Here is a 23914-nt window from a genome sequence, read left to right as displayed (position 1 = left end):
ATACACACAAAATTCACCATAGTTAACTTTAATATAGATATAAATCACACGACCTAATTTCATGGTCATCGGTCCATAATTGGTCATAGCCCCATATAAGGCCCACTTCCGAAAATCTCTCTAAAATATAAATTATTGAAATTTTAAAAGAAAAATGTTTTTGCTATTTTACTTAGTGCAGGGTATTATATGGTCGGGCTTGACCGATCATACTTTCTTACTTGTTAATTTTATTATCTGTAGGTTGAAATCTACTTTCCGAAGCCAAATATTAATACATCAATATATCCGCTATAATCCAACATAGATTAACATTTAAAATTGAGAAAATCGCACTGACTGTTTTTTACCCTGTTTTTTAATTATTTGATTACGAACATTTCTATTTCCGATCACGGTGGGCCTTTCTATGGAAATGCCCATATGTTTCAACTAAAACCTCCCATATTATCTTTTTCTCTAATCCGTTTTTTTGATTGTACCTTTATAAATCAAGCTCTTTATATTACAACATTTTTTTTGTTAATGATCCAGAAATATCAAACAACTTTGCAGAAAAACTTGTTTTATTTTTATTTCCCATCAAATGTTAAAAACACATCATACACCACTTGCCACAAATTCAGTGCCAAATCACAAATCAATAGTACTTACATACGTTATTTTTCAACACAATCTAATTTCGTATGCCAAACATTTAGTGAATTTTTATGCAATCATTATCAAACAGTAGTTTTCTTTTATTTTTTTTTCATATTCAGCCATAAATTCAAAAGCTAAATTTTCCAATTATTATACAAGTCAGAGAGTGAGTGAGTGGTGGTGAGGCGGCGGCAATCAACTTTAAGCCAGCCGCCACTCACTATTCAATTATGGTTTTTGCGGAAAAATAAAAACTCCTTAACCGATTTATATGTTGATAATGAAATTGATAATCAGTTGAGAAAAGCCATAATAACAAGTGTTGATTGACAAGAAAACTCGGTACACTTAGTTTTGCATACACACAAAGGCCTATCACATAGATACACACACATTTATTTTACCAATACTTAGACAACGTCCTGCAAGTAATAACAACTTTAGCTGTATTACTTTTAATGGCAAGAAAGTCTGTATTTTATCTAAAGAAAAAATGACAGTTATAGTTTTGAGACCTGTTTAGATGGACACATTCAGGCATTTACATATATTTCGAAAATTACACTCAATCACACAAACACACTCCTGCAGAGACACTTTAGCCAGCCTCATACCATCATATACTGTCAAGTTTATTATCAATTCCTGTAGTTGTTGTCATCGTCGTCATCAGCCTTCCTCAATATAACATCAACAACATCACCTGTGTGATATTGCTGACGATCATCGCCATCGTCATCATCCTCATCGATAGTTAGATATTTCATTTAATAAACTAGGAAGTATTTAAATGTTGCTTTCTATTTGTTGGCGTTTATAATTATGCTCTGCATACCAAAATGCCATAAACTCTAATTTTGCCTGCTGCCTGGCCTTTTAAAGGCAATTTTGTAAAAATGGATGATGAAAATAAGCAGCAGGCATATTGGTCTGTGCTTTTTTGTTGCAAAATTGTTGGTTTGTTAATTAAGGAAAACTTGATTTTAATATTTGGTAATTTAATGTTGCATTTTATTGATTTTTAAATAGGGTTTTAGTTGTTTTTTTCTGTTTGTTAAGGAGGAAATTGTATTTTATGTACTTTATATAGTTTCAAATGGATGGAAAATTTATGCTGGTTTAAATTGGTAGTTTTAAAGCTTTTAAGAGTAATAGCAATTGAAAAGTATTTTATTTTTAAACACTATATTAAATTGTTAGATTTTACAGCTTATAAAGGCATAGACATTTGACTTCAAATAACCTCATAAAAAGAAATCCACTAGCGTTAAATCGCACGATCTAGGGGTCCAATTCTGATCTCGAAAACGGAGATAGTACACGACCCGGAACTGCATCATGCAGTAGTTGAATTATTTCACGGGCTGTATTGATTTGGCAACATCTTGTTGAAACCACATGTCGTCCACATCAATATCATCTAATTTAGGCAGGAAGATCTCTGCTAACATATCGAGCACCTGTAACAATCTCTTATTGACCAGCCTCATTTTCGAAGAACTATGGCCCTAATTTTATAAATCGCGTCACCTTAGTGATATTTATGTGGAAAGAAAAAAACAAATTCTGAACAGAACAAACGCACCAAAATTCAAGTGTTGATTTGCCTTTCATTATTTTGAAAATTTCGTATATAAAACAAAAACTAATTTTTAAAATTTTTGAAATTTTGTTTTTGCTTTTCAAATAAATATCACTTAGGTGACGTGATTTACAAAATTAGGGCCTATGTTTCAATGATACCTTAAAGGGGTTTGAAGTTGGCAAAAATTTACTGCACTATTGGCTGAAAATTCAAATCATGCATTAAATACCTCAATTTTTTCGCTCGTTATTTTGCTTCTAAGTTCTTTATCGAATTGCGATCTGGAACTTGCTGACTTCAGATCAGCATTGTTAGACCAAGGATAAGTTAGGCTGGAATAGTGTGAATAAATTTTCTTCACAAACAATCATTGACTTTCAATCGATTTTTAAAAAAAAATTAAAAATTTCTAATATTTTGTTTTAAAAAAAATGTCTAAATTTTAATTGAAATTTTCAATTTTGGAAACACTTACATACCTACAAATTGTATACCCATTTTTTAAATCTACTTTCAAATCTACAAACTTTAAGAAGTTTTCTTTACAAATATTTTGTACTTTTAGAAAATCCTCTAACGAAATAAAAACTTATTGCAAAAAGTGTCAATTAACAATAATCATACGCCTAGAAGTCATATTTAATAAAAATGCTTTTGAAAACAAATTCATGGCAAGGGATTGGTTAAATTAATGATTGCAGTAATGTTGCTTCAATTTTATAGTGCGAAATGACATATTTAGCGTGATTGCTTAACTTCACATATTTTTTAAGACAAATATTTTGAGAATACTTGGCAATAAATCGAAAAATTTTTAAATTGACTACAAACTTAAAAAAGTTTTCTTTACAAATATCGTTCATTTTAATGAAATATTTAAAAAGTTGTTAAACAAATTATAAAACTACTCCTTAAACCTTAATACCACACTGGTATAGCCAGGAACCAACCAACGAAAATTAAAAACTTTGTTCAACGATTTCTCGCTGCGACTTTAAGAATATTTCTTAATACAAGCGCCACAGTTTGCGCCGATCGCCACTTGAAACCGACTTTATTTAACTTTTTAGTAAAGTGTCACAATCTATAGGGCCTAGAAGCTTTTGCGAGTGTTTAAAATAATAATTTTTATTTTATTTTAGTGAATTTTTTAAAATTTTTGGTTGGTCCTTGCGGAACTGTCAGGCACAGGGAGTTCGTAATTTACCAAATATAAAATTATAGCTAAATTTTGTAAAGGTTATTTTCAGTTTGTTGATTATAAATACCACAATACGATCCAGGTTCCATTCGTATGTACAAAATACACCCGATCATCACCGCATTAAAGCGGTATTTTCAAAAAGTACTGGTAATGGAATGTATTCCGTGTCCAAATATTGTTCATGAATATAACAAATACATGGGCGGTGTTGACCTTTCAGATTATTCACTCGGACTTAGTCATATCCACATAAAGTCACGCAAATGGACAAATCGCTAGTTCTACCATATGTGTTATATGGGGTACCGTGAAATAACTCCAAAATGAAATAACTCCCCACGAAAAAATGAAATAACACCCAATAAATTTGTCATGCAACTTGGGAATTATTTCATTATGAAACAACTCCTAACGCATAGGGAGTTATTTCATAATTTTTTGTTGGGAGTTATTTCATAATGCAATAACTCCCAATGACATTTTTGTTGGGTTTTATTTCATTTTATTTTGGGAATTAGGAGTTATTTCACTGTATTGGGAGTTATTTAATTTTTGTTGGGTTCTACTTTGCAATAGCAAAACCCATAAATATAAAAAAACTGGCTTCACTCAGAAAAGTTTTTTGCATTGACGGCCTTCGGCCGGGCGCAAAGGTTTTATCCTCTGGGGTGTTTCAAAAACCTGCTTCGCTCAGAAAAGATTATTTACACATCGTCGGCCTTTGTCAGGTTGCAACGATTTCTTAATCTGGTGCGAAATGAAAATCGGTTTTCTGAAATATTATAAAACCTTTCTGCAATGAAAGAAATCTTTTTTGAGCGAAGCCAGATTTTTATACACCCCGGAGGAGAAAACCTTAGCGCACGGCCGAAGGCCGGCAATGCACAAAACTTTTGCAGAACAATGCAAAACAAATTTTCTCAGTGAAGCCAGTTTTTGACACATCCCAGAGGAGTAAAACTTTGTGCTACGCTATAGGCCCGCAATGCAAAAATTGTTTGGTAGGCGAAGAATAATTTCACTTTTGTAGTTCCTTTTTTTAGATTGCATAAATAAATAGCTTCACATTGGGAATTATTTCATTTCTATTGGGATTTATTTCATTGTGAGTTATTTCGCTTTTTTGGGACTAATATTTTTAAAATTATGAAACCGCCGATTATTGGGAGTAATTTCATTTTACCCTTTGGTAGTTATTTCATATTTAAAGTTTGCGAATTATTTCATTTTTGAAGGGAATTATTTCATTGGGAGTTATTTCACTGGGAGTTATTTCATTTGGGAGCTATTTCACGGTACCTTAAAAACTGGCTTCGCTCAGAAAATTTGTTTTGCATTGCCGGCCTTTGGCCGAGCGCTAAGGTTTTCTCCTCTGGGGTGTATCAAAAACTGGCTTCGCTCAGAAAAGGTTTTTGCATTGCCGGCCTTTGGCCGGGCGCAAAGGTTTTCTCCTCTGGGGTGTTTCAAAAACCGGCTTCGCTCAGAAAAGATTCTTTTTACATTGTCGGCCTTTGTCATGTCGTAACGATATCTTAATCTGGTGCGAAATGAAAATCGGCTGTCTGAAATATTATAAAACCTTTCTGCAATGAAAGAAATCTTTTCTGAGCGAAGCCAGATTTTGATACACCTCAGAGTAGAAAACCTTAGCGCAAAAAACTTTTCTGAGCGAAGCCAGTTTTTGATATATCCCAGAGGATAAAATCTTAGTGGCCGGCCGAAGGCCGTCAATGCCAAAAAAATTTCTGAGCGAAGCCAGTTTTTGATACACCCCAGAGGAGGACAACTTTGCGCTACGCCATAGGCCCGCAATGCAAAAAATTTGTTGGTAAGCGAAGAATAATTTCACTTTTGTAGTTCTTTATTTCATTGGGAGTTAGCTTACACAAATAAGTTGCTTCGGATTAGGAATTATTTCATTTCTATTGGGATTTATTTCATTGGGAGTTATTTTGCTTTTTTTAGAACTAATATTTTTAAAATTATGAAACCGCCGATTATTGGGATTAATTTCATTTTACCCTTTGGCAGTTTATTCATTTTTCAAGTTTGGGAATTATTTAATTTTTGATGTTAGTTGTTTCATTGGGAATTATTATTAAAATTTTTCATCTCCTAGTGCTTCCGCAAATAACCAATCAAGTTTTTCTTACCTAGCTCAGGTAAATAACACCTATGAACAAAAATTGTTCAGAAATGGGATTTTTACAATGTTAATTTTTTTTAACTCAAAAAAATCAGGATATTAAGGGCTAATTAATAATAACACTAGTTTACAAATCAAACATTTTTGTTTGCTCATGGAATGAAACTTATATTTTCGAGAAGAGCTAGGGACGCTAGTTAATTGACCATTTTTTGTTTCCCTTCTATACGTCCAAATTTTGAGATATATGGGTTTTTATTTTTCCCCTGACCTGAGTACTACTAATGCATACTGTAGTGTACCGAATTGTGGTAATTAGGTATTTACATCGTTTTTGGGTACATAACACTCTGGCGAAGCTACTAGATACTTTCAGAGTTGTATTCTTTTGACAAATTCCAAAAAAAATTAACGGGAAAAAAATAAATACTGTTTAAAAGTACATATTTCCTGTAGATAAACGTTAATAAATCGCTATTAAATACAAAACTCTAAAGTAAAAACTATTTTAAAATGTCTTCTAGAAAGTGTAAAATAAACCCAAACCATTTTTGTTTTATTTGCGGAAAAATTATTCAGTCAAATCAAGGTTTTCCTATGACACAAACACTGAAAAATACTTATTTACATTAACAAATTTCGTAAAAGCTTTAGATAAGACAAAACCAGCATTTCAATATTTATGCAGCGTGTTCCCGAGTCTTTCTGAGGCTAAACTAAAAGAAGGGATATTTGTGGGTCCTCAAATAAGAAACATTTTGGTAGATACCAAATTTGAGTGTCTATTAACCGACGTTGAAAATGCAGCATGGAATTCTTTTAAACTTGTTGTTCAAGAATTTTTGGGGAATAAGAAAAGTCAAAATTACAGAGATATTGTTGCGAATTTATTACATAATTTTGAACTGATGGGTGTAAATATATCCCTCAAAATTCACTTTTTACATTCTCATGTGGATTTTTTCCCGGAAAACCTCGGACACATGAGTGACGAACATGGAGAGCGTTTCCATCAAGATTTGAAGATTTTCGAGACGAATTATCAAGGTTTTTGGGATCAGAATATGTTAGGAGACTACTGTGGGAGTGTCGTGAGGGAGACAAATGAAAATAATTTTAAAAAGAGGACTTAAACAATTCACTTTTAATTTTTTTGTACTAATTTAATGTAAATTTTTATATGTTTCGTTTTTAAGTTTGACGTCCAGGATTTTTTTTAATATTTTTTCCGAAGTTAGAATACCTAATTACACAAATCCCCATATGTTTCAATTCATGAGCAAAAACATTGTAAACTAGTGTAATCATACGCCACCTAATTTTTTTTAAATGCTTGGAAAATGCTTTTGAATACATTTCAATGGCAAGGAATTGGGCAATTTCGTAATTGCTGTAATATTTCATTGTATTCGATGATCTGGGCCAAAATTTCCGACATTATAGTTTAATTTAAAAGTTTTAGATTTCATATGACCGCGGTTGCCGTAATCTGTTGGTCCAATTTTCACTGACAGAAACACTTGTCGAAATTATTCAAGAAATTGACATGGGGGTCGATTCTGGTTCTGTGAAAAGTTTTTTCATATTTTCATAGAGTTTCTGATTCTCTTTAAGTGAAAAAATGATAAATAAATTCAAATGTTTTCATATGAAAAGAAAAAGTTGAATAAAACAAATTGAAGAACGGGAATCGCAATTTGTGTAATTGTCAAATTATAATATGAAAAGTTCTTATGAAAACGAAAATAAAAAGTTTTTTTCATTTCACCGTTTCACAAAACCAGAATCGACCCCCTGTTAACTGGCCAACTCGTTCATGTGATTGGAATTTTTTTTTTCAAAGTATATGTAAAGTTCCAGGTTTATAAAGATAAACCAGAAACTATCGAGCAATTGGAAGTGAATATTCGACACATTATTGCCGAAACACTGCCTGATTACTGCGAAGGTTGTGTGATTTTGGACCTAGTCGAAGCGTAATATTAACAAACTAATAAAGCCAATTTTATTTGTATTAAACATTTTTCTCTGTTTTATTTAAATTCAATTCAATTAAACAAACAAGTGAGAATGTTCTAAAAAGTGCCCATGAATACATCATTGTTTTTACTATACTGTGAGAATATTTTTATTAATTCTAACAAAAATTAGTATTACTAATTCAATAAACTAAAAATCTGTTTTAATAAATAATAATTCCACAGCCCAACTAACCTTAAATGTATAATTCATTCACCCAAACATTAGCAATAACACAAAATTGTCTATAAAATTTAATTGAATACAACCACTTTATGGTTTTAAATCAAAAAAATAATTGGCAATTTGTGAATATTAAAAATAATTATAATTTTGTTTAACCAGACAGAGCAATTTTCTTATATAGACAGACTCACACATATGAATTTATATTTATTAAAGGCGCACTACTTCAATATTTTCATATGAACATTTTTCAATTTCCGTTGGTTGACAGATTGTATCTCTCTTGCTCAATACTATGAGTAGCAGTTATATTCATTCATTCATGTGTTTTACAGACATACTGAAACATTTGCCCAGTTATATATAATTTTATATACAATATTTTTAGTGGTGTATGAGTAAATAAATGCTGAGTTTTTTCAAAATTATTATAATTATAATTTACTTGGATTGTATTTTTTTTCCAAATCGACATATATTTCCTGACGACAACGTCACTACAACACATTTAAAATGTATGAGTTGTAGATACATTTTTATTTTAATATGGAACGAGTTACAGTAACAATTATTATCGTTATTATATTGTAGATCGTAGCAACAATTATCGATAATTGCAATTGTCGTCTATTTAACTGATAAATCTAAATCTAAGTGGCAAAATATTGTATAAAAACAAAATAAAAAACTGATTGATGAGTTTATAATTTAATTATGCAAAAGGAAATTAATTTCAAATTAATATGCTATAAAAGTAAAAAGTTTCTCTCAATACGATAAACTTGAATATATAGCAATGTGTTCTTGGCATCAATTCATATAGAAAACAAGTAATAAAACTATAGTAGGTCAAGCCGAACTATATGAATCCCCTAACTTGCTTGCAAACCGTTTAAAGAGGGTTGTTATGCCAATTGTACGTTCACATTGCCTAAATATTTGACCAAATAAGAGTACCCACTAAATGCAGCTAATTTTTAGTTAAATGAAACCTTTTTTGAAAACAAATAAAGTATTTGTGATCACCCTTATTTCAACAAATATTTCTACTATGTTAACAGGCCTTAAGGAACTCTTTTTCTCTCATATTTAATTTGAATTTCAACTCAAAACTCCACTGTTTAATTATCTACCCAAATCTGTTCTTTTTATTCAATTCAAATTACTTTTAGTAACGATTTAAAAATTTACTACCCTCCTTCGCCTAGCAAATAGAACAATAAATTGCTATATATCACAATATCTCTATCACCTTGCTGGCGACTCTATATAAAATTAACGATTTCTATTTTAATGTTGCCATTCCATATGCCTGCTTCTCTATATTTGTTTAAATATAAAATTTTATATTTCTTTTATTATCTCTTAATTTAATGTAAACAATAATTTAAATTAAAACTATAAACATATCAACTGAGTGCCTTTCAAAAGCTGTTAATGTTAATAGAATTTTATTGGTTTATTTAAACAAGAAAAACTGTAATAAATTTGTCGTAAATATACATAATTGGCAAAATGTTGTTGACGGCATTAAAATGGCAATTAATGTAAAAATCATGTAGGAACAAGTTGTTTTTGGGGTGGAAGACAAAGCAATAAAATGCAAATATTGGTGATATATTTAAAGAGATAGATAATTATCGGAATATTAAAGTGACAAATTTAGAAAGTTATTTGTATGAAAAGAATTATAATTTTATTATAGTAATTTAACTACAATTTGTTTTAAAGTAATTAAAAAAAATAGGGACCGAAAGAAAGCTTTATTTTTGTTTTTAGTAGCGCTGCTGGTGTTGGAACTAGGAACATAGGTCAAAGAAAAAGAGGTGAATAGGTAAAACTAGCGTTTGTGGACATTCGAAAGACTACTGCCATAATTTTATTCAACATTTTCTCTGTTTGTATTAACATTCAATGTTTAAATGACTTGTTACTGTTAATGAATGAGCTCTTGTTGAAGAACGTGTATTACATAAACAACTGCGGGACAGTTAAACAGTTAAAGAGGTGGGTACCCTATTGTCATACAGTAGATAGTCACTTCAGCCCTCTACTCTATGCGGTTGAGAAACTCTAAAAGATCACCGAATAATACATGAGAGTTGTATTCTATTTTCGGTCGGATATACATACATTCAAAGAGAAAAAAGATTCGTAATAGAAACCGAATTTGTTGCCAATCAAATGATTCTACCTTAGTGACCGAATTTTACAGTTGTGGCTACAAAAGTTTGGGTTCTTCAACTGAAATTCTTTTTTATCAGCTAATTATCTGTTGATAGAACCGAAAATTTTATGTTTGCAACCGAATCATTCATGGCATCAAATTCGGTTGCTACTACGAATCTGTTTTCTCTGTAAATAGTATGGAGATCAGATGGTATGAAATACAGCGTTTTAAAAATCCGACACACTTGAATGTGATTAGTCCATTTAACCTTGCAATCTGATGATATCCCATCTACAAGGTGGCGCAAGAGTTATACTCCTATCAGAAAATGCTATAAATTTTGCGATTGGCCCCTAATGTCAGTTCTGTTTTGACATTTGTGTAGTAAACATATGCGGAATACACGTTAATAAACAATGTTACGCCACACTGCTCCAGAACGCGGAATATTGCTGACTATTTATTTGACCAATAATCGAAGATGATTTTTCATCAAAAATAATCATGAGTGATGAGGCCCATTTCCATCTTAGCGGGTACGTAAATAAGCAAAATTTACACTTCTGGGGCACTGGAAATCCGTGTGTAACCCACGAAGAGCCATTACACCCGCTCAAAGTCACTGTATGGTGTGCTGTTTTTGCTGGAGGAGTCATTGGACCTTTTTTCTTCGAAGACGTCGCGGGCCAAACGGTTACTGTGAATGGTGAGCGCTACAGAGCAATGATCAACGAGTTCTTTTTGCCGCAAGTTGATGAATTGGGATTGGAAAACATGTGGTTCCAACAGGACGGTCCAACGGCACACACTGCACGTGTTAGAAACGATATGCTGAAGGATGCATTTCCCGGGCGCCTAATCTCCCGTTTTGGCGATTTGCACTGGCCAGCAAGATCGCCTGATTTGACCGCTTCAGACTTCTTTTTGTGGTGCTTTTTGAAGTCGCGGGTTTATGTCAACAAGCCTCAGACTCTTGCAGCTCTTAAAGACAATATCCGTCAAGAATGTGAGGACCCATCGCCGAAGTTTTGGCCAAAGTGATGGAAAATGACATAAAAAGGGCTCTAATGACAATCAACTGTGGCGGCGGCCATTTACATGACATCATATTCTCGACTTGATGTAAAAAAAACTAAAAGACCAAATAAAAATAATCCACAAGAAGAATCAAAGTGTTTAATTGTTTATATCAACAATTTTCTCTGTGGCTCATTCCTTAATTTTTTTAAATGCCATTCCCTTGATGCGAATACCTGCCATATCCAGAATTCCATGTTTAGTAAGGTTAATTATCTTTTTCCACTTAATACATTTAACTACGTCTTCATTAATTTCAACTATTTCGTTCTTTCGTCATAAAAATAAAAATGTGTGTTCTGTTCCCCACTTTCAATCGGTCGGTCTAGATCAGTGCATTGGGCGTTTAGTTAATAAGTCCACCCTCTGCTTCCCCATTAGCAATTTTGGAAATGCAACTTATATCCTTATATTTCCTGTATATCGATTGGTGTTACTGAAACGATGTCAAAGAGCAGCATTGATTTTGTATTTTTTAATAGATTTTACATTGCTTGTCTTCTGTGGATATCACAACTAGACTATTAAAGCATAACTTCTGATATAACATAAAATAACAATTAGTAGTACATGCTCTTTTTAAATGGCCATTTTAAGAAATTCTTAGGAACTTTTTGATACACTTTGTTGTTAGTCTGCCGAGAAGTCCGCTGGTGATATCGATATAATCATCTTCGAGTCAGATTGCAAGATTTTGACAAGGCTTTAAGTTGTAGATACTTTTGTGCTGATTCGAGCAATAAATTCTGTCTCAGGAAATCTGTTTAGGAGATATTTTACAGATGTAAAATCATTAGGTTTCATTATATTTGAACTGCTACTGCCTACTGTTTCGATAAAGCTTATCTTAGGGTTGGTTAAAAGTCGTATTCACAGTTGTTCTTTAAATCTATTACTTAGTATTTGTGGCTAAAAACTATGCCTCAGCTATAGAACATATTGATGGACACTATATTGATAAGGAGAAAAAATTAATTTTCAGTACAGTGTAGTCTTGTTTATTGACTTGGTGAGTTTGGGAAATCGAACCGTACTGATGGCTCCCGACTAAGAACTGGCGCTGCTTGTCCCAATGTATGAGTTTGCAGATCATCTGAATATGAATGAGGTATATTTTTCCATCAGAAGACTGTTTGATATAAATTTGTCAAGTCTAGCAAAAGTTGCTGGAAATATGTTAGCCATTTAAAAACGAATTTGCTTCCAGATTAAAAGAATTCACATAAATTGAATTGTGCAAACTTCATAGCATAATAAGTAACTGTGCCGTATGAAGATGAAAAAGCACAATCACTAAACTGTCACTAACTACGATTCTAGTTAATGTCTATATTGAACAAATTCATAACTATGAATAAGAGTTTTTTGCACAAGCTCTAGGAAAAATCATTTGAAAATAACTTTATTTGGCCAATTATGTTGTAATAAATTCAATTACCTTGTTACGTAATGCCTAAATTCCCTTTGTAATACCTGAAATTTCAAAATTGTCCACATTAGACTGACAGACAATCCAGAAGAAATTCATAATTTATAAAATATTGTTTCCTAAAGCCCAGTTTACATTGTCCCACAATATGGAATAGACTAAACGTAAAATATAATAAAACCATTTTGACATTGCGAAAAAATACGGATAAAAATTTGTCAGTCGTATGACAGCCTTTATTTTTGCATATTTTCAAAATATGTGCATTCTGAAATGTCTAGCTTTTCATGTGTCTAGCAAATATATCGCCCCTCAATAAAACAATAGTGTATAAGCATATTTTTTTTAGCATAATAAGAATCTACGTAACTGCTTCCATATGTGGTAAAAATTTGGTGAAATTCTACTTCCACAAAGTGAGTCAAAAGATCAATTTAAATATTACTTTTGTTCTAGATGTTTAAACTAAATTATTTCGAAATGGCAAAAAATTATACACTATTGTTATACCCTACACCACCATAGTGGGGAGAGTATTATGCGTTTGTGCAGATGTTTGTAACGCCCAAAAATATTAGTCTAACACCCACCTTAAAGTGTACTGATCGACTTATAATCACTTTCTGAGTCGATTAAACGATGTCCGTCCGTCTGGTTGGCTGGCTGGCTGTCCATGTAAACCTTGTGCGCAGAGTATAGGTCGCAATTTTAAAGATATTTCGATAAAATTTGGTACATATTATTTTTTCGGCACAAGGGCCAAGCCTATTGAAACTGGCTGAAATCGGTCCATTATTTCACCTAGCCCCCATACAAATGTCCTTCCGAAATTGGACTTTATCGGTCATAAATGTTTAATTTATAAATGTATCTCCTCAAATTGAGCTCCAAATAAGATTTATATATACAAAATTCATGTCACCAAATTTTGTACGATCCGTCCATAATTAGTCATAGCTCCCATATATACCCGCTTCCGAAAATCACTTTAACGTGCATAAATCGCTTAAAAATGTTTGTATACTCACAAAATTCAACATAGTAAACTCTCATATAGACACAAATCACACGACCTAATTTTATGGTGATCGGACAATAATTGGTCCTAGCTCCCATATAAGGCCCACTTCCGATAATCACTCACGAATATAAATTATTGATATTTTAAAAGAAAAATATTTTTACTCATTTACTTGGTGTAGGGTATTATATGGTCGGGCTTGACCGACCATACTTTCTTACTTGTTTTATTAAGGGGACGATATCAGGCTAAATTTCACCGATGGGATGGGTTATATTGGCTTTGAGAGCCGCCGAGGTTTGTGATTTATTGTGATTTTAAAAACTCCACAAAAGCCTAACGGAGTGAAATCGTACGATCTTGGTGGCCGCTTCACATCATCTCCACGTGAGATGACCATACCCTCAAATCGGTCTTGCATGGCATGAGCTTCGTGTCTCGTAGCATATCATCCAATTCAGATTAAAAGAAGTTGGTAAATTTGGCCTGGCCAACATCGTTCTCAAAGCAATATGCTCTTGGATCTCACGTGGATTAGAATCGTCCATAATTCGACAATTTTGTTAGTTGACCGTAAAATGGGCGAAACGTGCGATACGTTGCCCAACAGAACACCTATTTTTATACAACAATTTAATCTTTTGCACTTGTTGTTAAACACTATATCTGTTCATGGTGATTTGGTAAAATATACTGAATAAATTACAGCCAATTCGTCAAATGTAACTTCAACATGAACGGAAGTACCATTTTGAAGACCCTATACAAGCTCTACTATGAAAAGAAATAATAATTTAGGTAAAAGTAACATCACTAGGCCTAAATTAGCTTAAAAAACCCTACTAATAAGGCAAAAACTGTAAAAATTTTTGATAAAAAAATAGTGCCACTCTGTCTTAACTAAAATAATAAAATTTAGTCTTATGTTAGTAACTTTAATTAAATTAATTAAAATATAATGTGTTTGTTTTTTTATTTTTTCTCATTTCAGGTAAGATTTCATTTCATTAAATGCTTTACATTAATTAACAACCACCTGTAAGTATCAAATAAAAATAACCAAGCTACTTTGCAAACAAAACTCTTTAAAAGGAATTTGTTAATTTGGCGATTCTCTTTCTCAATTGTTAATTAAGTCTTTTCAATTTAAGCCAGCCAGCCAACCAACTTAAGGCTGAAACCAATCAAGATTCATGTTTGGCTAAGGCCACATGCAGGTTTCTACCAAATATTGATCTAACTAGCTTATTCTAATTAATTTTGTTAAAAGTTTAATTTTTGTTAACTTTCATCATTAGTTTTAAGTTTTGTTGATTTTGTTCGTAAAAGTTTACCGCCTTTGGCTTTTATACAAATACCAATTACCACAAAATGCTCATAAAAAGAAAATTCATTAAAAAAAAAATAATGACAATTTTAAAATTTCATTAAAGTCAAGCTCAACGAGCGCGCGCGCGCACAGCCACCAAAAACTTGCATAACCTCAAATAGCAGAGGAATTTTAACAAAGATCTTTAATCAATTTTAATTTTCTTTTTTGTAGTTGTGCTAGAGCTGTTTTGTTGTTTTACTTACAATGTATGCCAAACAAAGCAAGAAACCATGAAAAATTCTATTGACTTCATAATGGAAGAAAACTACATTTATACATACATATAAATATATTGGAGCTGCAAGTGGTGTTTGAGAGTAGAGTAGTAGCAAGCCTGGCATTATGTCTGTAATACTTACTTACTACTCGTAATAGTTGGCTGTTGTAGTTTTGCGCATGCGCAACTTTACGAATTGAATTTATTTATTTATTTTTATTTTCTATGTTTTCTTGTTGTTGGTTTTGTTGGATACGTTGTTGGCTCTTTTGTTTTTATTGCATTACAGCACTCTACACTCATTCAGCCATTAAATGCCGTTATCTACTTATTACACAATAAAAACACTACGTACATACTAAAAACATATAACAACAAATACAACAATAATATCACAATATTTTAAAAGTGCAGGGTTGGACAAATTCTGTACTTGAAACATTTAGTACTTTACGATAACTGAGCATGACAGCGTTTATTTACATTAGCAATCTTATTTCAAATTAACTTGTGAATTTTCTCCATCTCAATGCACAAAATCAGAGTGACTTTATACTGAATTTAGCTATTTCAGTATGGTAACACCGTCGACAATCAATCAGCTGTTGGCAAATTGTTTACTATTTTAAATGAAAAAGAAGAAGATTATTGTAAAATTCAAATGGATTCAAAGTCAGAAAACGTACATACACCACCATAGTGGGTAGGGTATAATGCGTTTGTACAGATCTTTGTAATGCCCAAAAACATTGGTCTAACACACACCTTAAAATATACCGATCGACTTAGAATCACTTTCTGAGTCGATTAAATGATGTCCGTCCGTCTGGCTGGTTGGCTGACTGGCTGTCCATGTAAACCTTGTTCGCAAAAAGATATTTCTATCAAATTTGGTACATATAATTTTTTCAGCCCAAGCCTGGCTGAATTCGATCCATTATTTCTACCTAGCCTCCAAACAAATGTTCTACCGAATTGGACTTTATCGGTCATAAATGTTTAACTTATACATGTATCTCCACAAATTTATCTCCAAATAAGTTTCATATATACGAAATTTAAGCCACCAAATTTTGTTACGATCGGTCCATAATTAGTCATAGCTCCCATATAGACCCGCTTCCGAAAATGACTTTAACGTGCATAAATCTCTTAAAAAATTTTGTATACACACAAAATTCAACATAAATAACTTTAATATAGACATAAATCACACGACCTAATTTCATGGTGATCGGTTCATAATTGATCATAGCTCCCATATAAGGCCTACTTCCGAAAATCACTCACGAATATAAAAATGTTGATATTTTAAAAGAAAAATGTTTTTGCTCATTTACTTATTTTAGGGTATTATATGGTCAGGCTTGACCGACCATATTTTCTTACTTGTGTTAATTGTTTTTAGCAAACAAATAGAAATATTATAATCGGAAGTTATTTTTCCCAATTTAAGATTTCCAAGGGAAAGAAGCGAAGCGTGTGGTGTTATAGGGAAACCTAGGTGATGTTAATGCAAATTATAGACGTCGTCTGTCTACGCTACATCAGTGCTTTGCTAAACATAGACAAAATTAGCCAGAGCATTCGAAAATTATATTACCACCGAACTTTTTTCAGAAGATTCGAAAAAATTTCATCTGACGCACTAGGAATATTTAACCAGAAAACTTGGCCATGTGGCAAAAAATAATTTGCCAAAATTTAAAAAATTAATAAATCATCTCGATAGACAACAAAATTCTGCTTTATATTGTGAATTTTAAAGACTTTAAGTTGAGATTTACAGTTTTGAGACTCTATCAAATTCAGGAAAGTGAAGAAAATGCCAAAATTATATATGTGGGGGATTCATGTCAAGTGGACCAATTTTTAAAATCTATGCCTTCCGATCGAGATGAAATTTGCACCAAAGTTAGACCTATTGGATAGTAATTCATACATATTTTTTCAACAAGATCGGTCAAGAACTGTCTGCGTTATAGGCGGTCAAAATATGACATTTGGTCCAAACATGTGTTTTTTCTCATCCATGTAACTTATTACCTATTTTTCTTAGCAAAATATTTCCCAAATAGTTTATATAGCCATTTCTTCAATCCTTCGAAAAAAAAGTAAAAAAAAATTTTAATAATTTTTTCCGAAATCAAAAACTTTTTTTTTTTTTTATTTTCAAAATGGGCCTTTTTTTTCTTAAGAAAAAGCTTAGATATTTTCCTTGAATACCTATTTGGTCGCTTAGTAGGATGCGAGTTCGATATCTATCAAAATAAGTGTTTTGTAACTCAAAACAAGCTATTTTTGGCTTTTTTGCAAAATCAAAAATATTTTTTTTCAAAATGGGCCCTTTTTTAATTTTGTTTGCTCAAAAGAAAGCTTAGGTTTTTTCCTTGAAGACATTTTTGGTCGCTTTGTGGGATGCGTGTGGGATATCTATCAAAATAAATATTTGGTAACTCAAGACATAGAATTTTTCAAATTTGTTTCCAAAAATTAACTTTTTTTCCAAAATGGGCCCTTGTTTAAATTTTTTTTTTGCTCAAAAGAAAGCTTATGTCCATTCCTTTAAAAGAGTTTTAGTGGCTCAGTAAGATGCGAGTGGGATATATATAAAAATAATTGTTTTGTAACTCAAGATATACAAATTTTGATTTTTTTGGCAAAATCAAAAATTTTTTTGACTTTTTTTCCAAAATGCGCCCTTTTTTAATTTTTCACACAGCGAAAAAAACGAAAAAGGGAAACGACAAATTTCTGTGTGTTTATTAATTTTGCGGTTATAAAAGGTTTAGGCATTATCAAAAGAGAATGAGAAAAATGTCTGCCTTTCAATTTCTGCCTTGTAAAAGGGTACTTATTTACAACTTTGGTATCTTTGGTGACCCACACTGAAATTTTTCGGCAAAAATGTTCGTAGAATATTTTAATTATTGACTGTACTTTTTTGATTTTCTCCAAAAAAAGAGTCAAATTCACCCCTAAAGAGAGGATCCTCTTAAAATGTCACTATAAGTTTATTCTACAAAAATTATCTACTCAACATGCACTTTCAGAATTATATGGCTCCTATTCTGTTCCAAATAAAAAGTCTTTATTTGTTGGACCGTGATATTAAATAATATAGAACAAATTTAAATAAAACGAATGCTTCTACTATGTACGAAAGGCTGAGGGGCTAAAAAAATGTATATCGACTTATAACAATATGAGATGAATGTCTGATTTTCTGAAGAAGGGGTTATATGGAGGCTAGGTTCAATTATGGACCGATCTTAATAAAATTTGGTAATATAATTAAGATTTATATAGGACTCGTTTATGTCGCGGTACTAACGTCAATTATGAACGTTACACTGATTTTCTTAATGGGCACTTATGGACCGATCATAATAAAATTTGGCAAAATTATTTATATAAAATTATGTTTTTAATTTAATTGTGAATATTAAAGTCTAATGTGGAGGCAATGGTCAAATGTGGTCCGATTTTTACCAAACTATACATTAAAAAAAATCCAGCCTATAGCTCAAAAAACATTTCTAATTATTTTGAACAGGTTTTCTGGTAAAATGCTCTGCGTGACACTTAGCTGGTGTCCGCAAAACCATCAATTTATAAGGTTTGAGTACTACATCAAAAACGAATCATTACCAATTTAGTTGTCAATTGAAATTTGTAGATATTCTTAAAAATTCTCGATAATTTTATGAACTTCTTTGTTTAAGAATTATTTGCAATTTCGAAGTTTCGTAAACTTTAAAATGCCTTTTGCCGAAAGTTGTAATAACAAAAAATTATTGTATTTTTTTACTTTCTAAAGAAATCCAAAATTGGAAACTAACTAAGAGCAATTTAGATCCTTCAAAATTCCTAAACAATCACTATTTCCCCAACTCTGCTGTACAGCTAGAAAAAAAAAATACAACACAAAACATTTACAGAACCACTAGCATAGTTTAGCTATTGAGACCTAATTTCACACAACAACTTTTCAAAGAGTTGATTTGGCGCTGGAAAATCTACAAAAACAAAAAAAAAACATAAAAAACCAAAAAAGCAATAAAAACAAAAAGCGAAAAAAAAACGTTACAGAATACATTTCAAAGACAACAACTGTAATGGAAAATAAAAACTTACCGATTGGTAGCCAGTACACATAGTATGTGGTAGTAAAATACTATAACGTAATACATTTAACATTTAGAACGTTATGTTTGGTTGGTTGGTAGGTATTACGCTATGGTTTCGAACGGCAATAGTAACAATAACAACAAACAAACAAAAAAAAAACAGCGAAATACAAAACAAAAATAAACAGACAGAAAAATGCTAAACAAAAAAAAATAAATAAAAACAACAACATTGCAATTATATTAGCGGCATACAGTGGTGGACATAAGTGAAGAGACGTTGTCCAAAGCAAAACAGCTGTCTCTCGTTGAGTGACCCTATGATGATGACATCTCCAGAATCGTGAAGTGCCCTCAAAATTCTTGCTTAGGAGCCTTTTAGAGTTTGCAACAGGAAATGTTAAATACCTATTTGACTTAGTTTGGCATTTTTTGGGAATAGGAAAAAGAGAGAGGCTAATTTTGCGTATTTTGTAGAGCCACATCTCGAGAATCTGCCAACTTCTGCCTCATGAGCCATTCATGGTTTTCAACAGGAAAGATGAAATACTTATTTGACTTAGATGGCTATTTTTTGGGAATAAGAAAAAGAGAGGATAATTTTGTTTATTTTATAGAGCCACAGGATACTGGAATCATCTTGCACTCTCCAACCTCCGATTCAAGGTTCAATCTGATTCAGTTGATTTACAAGCAGAAAAACTATTAATCACCTACAAAATTTTGTCATGAGAGATTATGATTCATTAAGATTTCAGAGAGCATTTCTCTATGGAGCGGTCCCTGGTATTCTCAAGGGATTTGAAGAAGTTCCTCCATGAATTTATTTTCACTATTTCAATAATATTCATATAGACGTTGAGCAGCTTTGCTTAATAAAGTTGTCATTCCTTATTTTTGTATACCACATTAAAGTCTCTACGTGCTTCCTTACATAATCCGGAATGATCCATATACCCTCGAAGATCTAATTTTATATTAATTTGATAGGTAGAACAGTTTTCGAATAGCCTTATTATTGTATCATCAGTTTATATTTATTAAAGCTGCTTAATTGAATTTTTCCAACATTTCTTGGAACTAATTGTAACTTAATTCATACCTAACTCAATGAATAGAGTTTGTTGGCCCAACATTACTGGAGTGTTAAGTCCAAACGTTTTGAATTAATGTTTAAATAGTTATTCACTTTACTTCCTTGAAAAAAGTGCAGTATTAGTTAGTTGCCACACAGCATCAATGTTTTCTAGCACAAATTTTGGAGGACTCACCAAGTTCCATGATAACTATTGATTACGGAAAAAGAAATGACTCAGACTAACGCTGAACCATAATTTAATTTCGAACTTTTTCTCAATTTATCTTTCGGCTGACAATATTTTACCGGTTTTTATTGACACATGAATCAGTATTTTTTCTGTTCAAATAATCCTGTACCTAACGCAATGGAACGTTTGCCAAGACCAAAAGTTCATGTAGCTAGTAATTGAATATAATGTCCAAATATACCTTCGTTACAACTTTATGTTGCTTATAATCTAGTACCGTCGCATCATTAACGTTTTCTGGTACAGATTTTGAAAACCACTCAAGCATTTTGCCTCTGGCTGCAGCTTCACCATATAATATTCGAAACGAGTTAATGAAAAATCTAGATAAAAAAGTAAGAGTGTTATACTCGGCTATGGCGAATCCTGTATACTCACCGACAATATAATATTTTTCTGATATATGATTCACAAAAGTTAGTAGAAAGTTTTAAGATGAGTATGAATATTCAAGTAATTTTTTGAGTGAGACCTTGAATGGGTACAAAGGACAAACATTTCCCGATTTCCGCCATACTTTACAGTATAATTTCAGAGTACTAAGAACTAATTTGTGCAAAATTTTATAAGGATTGCCGCATGGTCAACATATTTATGACTTTTCATACAGTATTCTAGCCATCTAGCCCCTTTCGTTTTGGCCCTATTATGTTTTCAACAGACAGACAGACGAACGGACAGGCAGGCAGACGGGCTAAATCGTCTTAGAATTTCATAAGGACCCAGAATTTTTCGATGTGTTACAAGCTTAATGACATCTTTTTTGATGGTGGGTATAAAAATGGAGAATTTTTTTTTTTATGTAGTCAGCACAGATGAGGTGTGCTACTCCAAAGAAGGAGCTTCTAGCGATACAATCGTAAAAGCAAAATATTTACATTGAATAAACAGAAAAACAGATAAACTTAAGTTCTACCATACAATAGCGAATAGGGAATTAATATTCATATGTGGGAACGTCTTCACGAAGGCTCTCCAGCGATTTCTATCTGTGCCATATGTCGGATTTGAGGGCACGTGATTCCACGTTGTCGATGTTCCGCTTCTGCAGATCTTCTGCATGTTGTTCGTTGCCGTCCAACATTTCGTCTCCCTTACGGATTCCATTGTAAACTGGCCTTTGCTATGTTGGAGATGTCTTTTCGCTGCGTGTGGCCAATCCATGACCATTTACGATGGCGGATTTCGTGCGCGACGGGAGTTTGGTTGCTAATTGACAGTAGGTCGGCGTTTGCGATGCGGTTTGGCCAAAATATTTTGTTTATTTTGCGCAGACATTTATTTCCACGTTTCACATCCGTAGCGAAGGTCCGACTTTACGCTAGAATTGAAGATTTTGATTTTGTGCCGCTTAGAAATTTGTGAAGAATTCCAAACTATACTCAGAGAGGCATATGCACTACGAGCTCGATTTATTCTGGTTGCTGCATCTTCATCTGCGCCTCCATCTTTACTTATGACGCTGCCAAGGTAGGTAAATTTATTTACGTTTTCTGTCTCGGTACCGTTTAAAAGTATTGGGTTAGTGTTTGCAGTGGCGATTCTGAGCGACTTGGTTTTGGCGATATTGATCTTAAGCCCGACCCTCATGCCACACTCTTGCAGCCTATCGAGTTTTTGTTGAATGCCGTCCAATGTGTGTGACATAAGGCATATGTCGTCCGCATAGTCAAGGTCATGTAGCCGTTGCTTCAGGTACCATTGGATTCCATTTGGCGCCTCGCTGTTTGTAAAAAATGGAGAATACCAACCATCAATATGTGACAACAAAATACCTATTTTTCTGATATTACCCATTTTCAATATCAAACAAACCTTATCAACATAGAGAATTTGTGCAATATTCCAGCCATTTCATTTCGTCTAGGCGCTATCGGGTTTTCAACAGACAGACTGACAGACTTAGCTAAATCGTCTTAAATGGAGGGTATAAAAATAGAGACTGTCTCGAAAATGCCAAGTTTGATATTGAAGTTTTGAAGATGGTATAGAAGAAATTTCCTTTTAGTAAAAAGCTCATATCGGGGATGTTGCAAATCTTAGAAACATAATGGCCTTGGACACATAATGGTCATCAAAATTTTAAATAACTCTAAAATTTTCCAAGCAATTTTTAGATTTTATGTTTTTTTTGGAAATAAATACAATAAATAATATTAAATAAATCCCCAAAAAAATAGTTTTCGCTTAGTAAATACATGTCCAAACTTCATCATGAAGTTTCAAAGTACATAATTTTTCATATTGTGTGCAACACCTATGCGTATGATTAATTTTAATTTTGAGAATAACTAATAAATAATATGCATAGATGCGTATGATTAATATTATTTATATTTCTTGTAAATTTAGTTTTAAAGAGACAATTCGAGTGAAATGTATTTCTATAGAGTATTTTCTAGTTATGCTTGTATGTTAGGTAAGGATGTTCTTTTGTCAAAGTATCTAACAACACATCTGGACCTTGTACTCCACAGTGATACAATGAAACATTACTCTGGAAGAGCTATATAACCCGTTCTAATTTTTAAGTTTACAATTTGCTCCAATTGAATGTGGTATAGGTTAGTCAGTTAATCGAAGAGAGACGATATAAAGACATTTTCTCTATATATTTACAAAAACTAATGGCTGACATACGTTACGTTTTAACCTTTTAAAATCGATGATTTATTTCCTTTAAATAAACAGTGTTCTTTTAATTGCAAATAAAAGCAATCATTATTGTAAAAATATTAACAACACCTAATTTATTTAAATTTACACAAAAATCACTCTCTTTTAATACACATACTTTAAAACTCAAACAGCGAATACTACTGAATAAAAATAATCCGGTGTTACTATTTATAGGCACGGCGCCATCTTCTAGAAGTCTCATGAATAATCTAACGGAAAAACTAGAATGTTCTATTTCCACAAATATCACCTAGGGCTTTTAAAGCTTCTTCACAGTTAAAGTCTCTTTAATTTTAGTAAAATTGCCATTGTCGACATGATGTAAACAATGTATTTTTACTGTAAAGAATATAAAATATTCATTGAATGGAAAATTTAAATAAAATTAGTTAAATTTACCTTACAAATTCTCACTTTTTTGACCCAGTGTACACCATTAATTCTATTGAATTTCAATAAAACTTCCAATATCTTCGCTTACTAAAAAACCAGCAAACACACATATACGCCAAACAAACAACAATTGCAATGCGTTCCATCCACACACTGTAGTAATTTCAAAACAACAACGAAGCCAACTCATAGTTCAAATATTCCACTCAAAACAAACTCCCAGAGTTTGAAACAATGATTTTTTTTTTTTTTTTCTGAAAATATATAATTTTTTTTTTCTTAAACTTCCAATAACAGCATGAAGAAACCCCAAAAA

General features: G+C 32.2%; 1 protein-coding gene across 6 annotated transcripts in view; it reads left to right on the top strand.

Moving 5' to 3' along the window:
- Positions 1–23914, top strand: part of osp (outspread) — a 302097-nt gene that overhangs the window by 173959 nt on the left and 104224 nt on the right. The gene's annotated exons all lie outside the window — the stretch shown is intronic.

Source organism: Calliphora vicina, chromosome 2 (genome assembly GCF_958450345.1).
Source record: "Calliphora vicina chromosome 2, idCalVici1.1, whole genome shotgun sequence".
NCBI lineage: Eukaryota > Metazoa > Arthropoda > Insecta > Diptera > Calliphoridae > Calliphora > Calliphora vicina.
This window is presented reverse-complemented; position numbering and strand designations above follow the sequence as displayed.